At 34.3% G+C, this 6000-nt stretch overlaps 1 long non-coding RNA gene across 1 annotated transcript in view; it reads right to left on the reverse strand.

Annotated features, from left to right (window-relative positions):
* LOC125174593 (uncharacterized) overlaps positions 1 to 2547 on the reverse strand; it is a 123818-nt gene extending 121271 nt beyond the window's left edge. Inside the window, exon 1 of the long non-coding RNA XR_007155463.1 lies at positions 2453 to 2547. This is a non-coding gene — a long non-coding RNA (uncharacterized LOC125174593). The remainder of the gene's footprint in view (positions 1 to 2452) is intronic.
* Between the last annotated feature and the right edge of the window lie 3453 nt (positions 2548 to 6000).

Below are 6000 nucleotides of genomic sequence, written 5' to 3' on the forward strand. Positions count from 1 at the left end.
GTATAGTAATTACTATATTAGCCATAGCCATGCTTTGAGTATTTTTTTCTAGAGTTGGTTGAGATTTTTATATGAAGATGTCTTCTTGAATACATAGTTTTATTATATTTTAGTAATATAACAATGCTATATTATATGTGAAATAAATCATTCCATATTATTATGATTTTTAAATGATAAACTTCAACTTCCAAAGCTTCATTCGATGAATGTTTAAGTACGTGTAGTCTTTTGTCTTGTCTCCCTTTTGTAGATACATGTTTTAGGCTTTGCATAGTGATTCCCATTCTTGAGATTTCAAAGAGTCTTAGGGCTCACAAGGTTATTAATGTCCTTAAAGTTTCAAAGATTGTTGGTCTCACTAGGCATCTGGGCTTCCTAATTTCTGTTTTTCTCATTGTAAGTACTTATGTCTTCTACTGCCACATCTCCACCACTATTGCTAATATAAAACATGGCAGCTATGTTATGTTCTCTTTTACTTTTCCAAAATACACTATTTTGTCATCTTTATATTTTATCTCTGTCAATTTTCAGAATGTAGGAAGTTATAATATTTCGTTATACAAAACCATCTTTTCTTCCTCTTGATGATTTACCAATATGAGTCCATGAAGTGCAATATCTGACATTTCAGTTTATAGGAGTATTCATCTTGGTGAAAATTATATATTTAGATTTTACATTATACATAAAGGACTTTCGTATCCTCCATTCAATAAGTTTCATAACCCTGATAAATAAAACATTTATATATATATATATATATATATATATATATATATATATATATATATTTTCTTTTTTTACTTCCTTCTTGATGTTGAGGATCAGTGCTGGTTATAATCTAAACAAATGGTCAATATCAATGTCATATTCAACCTTTGAATGCTTGAATAATTTGGAGGGATAAAATGTACACTTGTAAATTATGCTTAAACTGAGCAATACTGTTTTATTGATAATAATTAAATTAAATTTAAAGAATGTTTCATAAAAACACGGTGAAATTATAATATTTATCATAGGCTTGATTCATTTTTTAAAATTACTATGCTTATGTAAAGAAAAATTATATTCATGAAAAAAATATATATATAAAATTCCAAGTTTTCTATTTACATGTAGACACACAAACACATCTGCACATATATCTTGCCTGTGTGATAAATGATTAAACATTTCAAACATGTTCAAGAAAACATTTCCTTTTTTATAAATACATGGGACTGATGTCATGTGAGTTTTCATTCAATAAACAATAGTTTTCATTCAATCAGCAATAACTGTAACAAAAAATAATATTGCCAGGGGCCATTATTTGAAAAGAAATCATTGTAACCAAGAACAATAATCTTAGCACTACCTTTGTCATGAGCACTGGAAAACTGTTCCCTAAATGGAGAATTTCTATGATTCTCCTCTTTTTCTATTTTATTCTAAAGGAACTATGTGTCATCATGCATTATTTATATTGTGCAAGGGATACAGGAAGAAAAGAATATAGTGTAACATTTCTGTAAAAGACATTTCAGAATTTTAAAGGGAGAATAAACCACATTTCTATAGATCTGAGCATATTATCACTTCAACACTTGAAAATAGATTGAATGCTTAGTATTATTACAGAAATAAACAAAATGTAAGTTTCATTTTATAGCTCAAATTGTGCAACCTTATCATTAGAAAAATATAAGGACCCAATAAGAATCAAACTTTCCCACCAATAATTTCAAAATATGACTTAGTTATATTCCAAAAGCTTCAATAATAATTAGTGAATCAAAGAAATTTGACATATGTTTCTTAAGTTAGCAATCAGTCCTTATTAATTTTTGTATCCTTAGTCTCACATAATATCTCTCACTTAAATGAATGAATGAATGATGCCAAAATGAACAAATAATTCTTGAGCTAAATTTACTCCTGCAAGACCATTTGTGTTGATCATTTCTTGCTTCATATTTCTATTACCTTTAAGTACATTAGTGTGACACAATGTCAACAAACAGTTTTATGACTGACCTAAAACACATAACTTAGCAGCAAAAATTTAGTCAAGAGCATACTTTAGTAATGTATTAGCAGTAGAGTAATAAAAGTAGAAGCAAAAGCACGAGCAGCAGTAGTAAAAATAACAAAAGTAATAGCTTATTTATAGAACATATATGTGACAAGAATGGTTTAATTGCTATAAATGCATTATAATATTTCATATTTCTATAAGTATGAGCATTACTTACATTAATGTTCTTCTTATAAAGAGAACTGAGGTCTGAAAAAGTTGTATACAATAATCCAAATGTCATAAAAACAATATATAACACAGCCAGTATTGAGCTCAGGTATACTAGGGTTTTATACTCTTAATTAATCATTAGTGTATAATAGTGCAGGTCTATGGGGATGTATGGAGAGATAGATAGCTAGATAGATAATCTGAAGATAATACCTTTTTCAAATATCTAGAAACAAGCAGGAAAGAGTGTTTTCAGTTCAGCATTTGATGAATCATTTTCACACAAATTAGTTTCCAATGAGTCAGGAAATACATCTAGGAAATGAGAAAAAAAAAACACAATTGTAGAAACTTGGTTAATGAAGCAATTATGGTGAAAATATATCACATGAATCATGGTGAATGAAACATTTAGTGATTTACAACATTTAGAGATTTACAAAAATCTCTGGGTATTTAATTAAGGAGCACCATATATAGCCACATGTGAACACCTGGGATGCAATGAAACAATTTGGGGGAGGATGACTTTGTAGGAAGGCTGATTGTGCAAACAGAGATTCAAACATAGTCAAGACAGTGGAATATTGTGGGATATAAGATTTCACCTATGAAGGCCAAAAGGCTTCTAACAATATCAGATATGGTACTGACCTTTAAATATTATAAATGACCACACTGTATTACCATGCATTCAATTTGGCCAGCCTAAGTGTGGTGAGCAGCCTCATTATCTATTTAGGCTTCATTTACTAAAGGCTAGTGTTCAATGAGCTATTCTATTGGGTGGAATATTGATACCTGAAAACGATGTTTTTAGTTGGTCATCATGGAGAGACCAGAGCATTCTTAACACTGTTGAAATGTCCTGTGTTTTTTTTTTATTTATTTTTTTTTTATGAAATTTATTGACAAATTGGTTTCCATACAACACCCAGTGCTCATCCCAAAAGGTGCCCTCCTCAATACCCATCACCCACCCTCCCCTCCCTCCCACCCCCCATCAACCCTCAGTTCTCAGTTTTTAACAGTCTCTTATGCTTTGGCTTTCTCCCACTCTAACCTCTTTTTTTTTTTCCTTCCCCTCCTCCATGGGTTTCTGTTGAGTTTCTCAGGATCCACATAAGAGTGAAACCATATGGTATCTGTCTTTCTCTGTATGGCTTATTTCACTTAGCATCACACTCTCCAGTTCCATCCACGTTGCTACAAAAGGCCATATTTCATTTTTTCTCATTGCCACGTAATATTCCATTGTGTATATAAACCACAATTTCTTTATCCATTCATCAGTTGATGGACATTCAGGCTCTTTCCATAATTTGGCTATTGTTGAGAGTGCTGCTATGAACATTGGGGTACAAGTGGCCCTATGCATCAGAACTCCTGTATCCCTTGGATAAATTCCTAGCAGTGCTATTGCTGGGTCATAGGGTAGGTCTATTTTTAATTTTTTGAGGAACCTCCACACTGCTTTCCAGAGTGGCTGCACCAATTTGCATTCCCACCAACAGTGCAAGAGGGTTCCTGTTTCTCCACATCCTCTCCAGCATCTATAGTCTCCTGATTTGTTCATTTTGGCCACTCTGACTGGCGTGAGGTGATACCTGAGTGTGGTTTTGATTTGTATTTCCCTGATAAGGAGCGACGCTGAACATCTTTTCATGTGCCTGTTGGCCATCCGGATGTCTTCTTTAGAGAAGTGTCTATTCATCTTTTCTGCCCATTTCTTCGCTGGGTTATTTGTTTTTTGGGTGTGGAGTTTGGTGAGCTCTTTATAGATTTTGGATACTAGCCCTTTGTCCGATATGTCATTTGCGAATATCTTTTCCCATTCCGTTGGTTGCCTTTTAGTTTTGTTGGTTGTTTCCTTTGCTGTGCAGAAGCTTTTTATCTTCATAAGGTCCCAGTAATTCACTTTTGCTTTTAATTCCCTTGCCTTTGGGGATGTGTCAAGTAAGAGATTGCTACGGCTGAGGTCAGAGAGGTCTTTTCCTGCTTTCTCCTCTAAGGTTTTGATGGTTTCCTGTCTCACATTCAGGTCCTTTATCCATTTTGAGTTTATTTTTGTGAATGGTGTGAGAAAGTGGTCTAGTTTCAACCTTCTGCATGTTGCTGTCCAGTTCTCCCAGCACCATTTGTTAAAGAGACTGTCTTTTTTCCATTGGATGTTCTTTCCTGCTTTGTCAAAGATGAGTTGGCCATACGTTTGTGGGTTTAGTTCTGGGGTTTCTATTCTATTCCATTGGTCTATGTGTCTGTTTTTGTGCCAATACCATGCTGTCTTGATGATGACAGCTTTGTAGTAGAGGCTAAAGTCTGGGATAGTGATACCTCCTGCTTTGGTCTTCTTCTTCAAAATTCCTTTGGCTATTCGGGGCCTTTTGTGGTTCCATATGAATTTTAGGATTGCTTGTTCTAGTTTCGAGAAGAATGCTGGTGCAATTTTGATTGGGATTGCTTTGAATGTGTAGATAGCTTTGGGTAGTATTGACATTTTGACAATATTTATTTTTCCAATCCATGAGCAGGGAATGTCTTTCCATTTCTTCAAATCTTCTTCAATTACCTTCATAAGCTTTCTATAGTTTTCAGCATACAGATCCTTTACATCTTTGGTTAGATTAATTCCTAGGTATTTTATGCTTCTTGGTGCAATTGTGAATGGGATCAGATTCTTTATTTGTCTTTCTGTTGCTTCATTGTTAGTGTATAAGAATGCAACTGATTTCTGTACATTGATTTTGTATCCTGCAACTTTGCTGAATTCCTGTATCAGTTCTAGCAGACTTTTGCTGGAGTCTATCGGATTTTCCATGTATAATATCATGTCATCTGCAAAAAGCGAAAGCTTGACTTCATCTTTGCCAATTTTGATGCCTTTGATTTCCTTTTGTTGTCTGATTGCTGATGCTAGAACTTCCAGCACTATGTTAAACAACAGCGGTGAGAGTGGGCATCCCTGTTGTGTTCCTGATCTCAGGGAAAAAGCTCTCAGTTTTTCCCCGTTGAGGATGATCTTAGCTGTGGGCTTTTCATAAATGGCTTTTATGATCTTTAACTATGTTCCTTCTATCCTGACTCTCTCAAGGGTTTTTATTAAGAAAGGGTGCTGGATTTTGTCAAAGGCCTTTTGTGCATCGATTGACAGGATCATATGGTTCTTCTCTTTTTTTTTGTTAATGTGATGTATCACGTTGATTGATTTGCGAATGTTGAACCAGCCCTGCATCCCAGGAATGACTCCCACTTGATCATGGTGAATAATTCTTTTTATATGCCGTTGAATTCGATTTGCTAGAATCTTATTGAGAATTTTTGCATCCATATTCATCAGGGATATTGGCCTGTAGTTCTCTTTTTTTACTGGGTCTCTGTCTGGTTTAGGAATCAAAGTAATACTGGCTTCATAGAGTGAGTCTGGAAGTTTTCCTTCCCTTTCTATTTCTTGGAAGAGCTTGAGAAGGATAGGTATTATCTCTGCTTTAAACGTCTGGTAGAACTCCCCTGGGAAGCCATCTGGTCCTGGACTCTTATTTGTTGGGAGATTTTTGATAACCAATTCAATTTCTTCGCTGGTTATGGGTCTGTTCAAACTTTGTATTTCCTCCTGATTGAGTTTTGGAAGTGTGTGGGTGTTCAGGAATTTGTCCATTTCTTCCAGGTTGTCCAGTTTGTTGGCATATAATTTTTCATAGTATTCCCTGATAATTGTTTGTATCTCTGAGGGATTGGTTGTAATAATTCCATTTTCATTCATG

This window comes from Prionailurus viverrinus, chromosome A1 (assembly GCF_022837055.1).
Source record: "Prionailurus viverrinus isolate Anna chromosome A1, UM_Priviv_1.0, whole genome shotgun sequence".
Classification (NCBI taxonomy): Eukaryota; Metazoa; Chordata; class Mammalia; order Carnivora; family Felidae; genus Prionailurus; species Prionailurus viverrinus.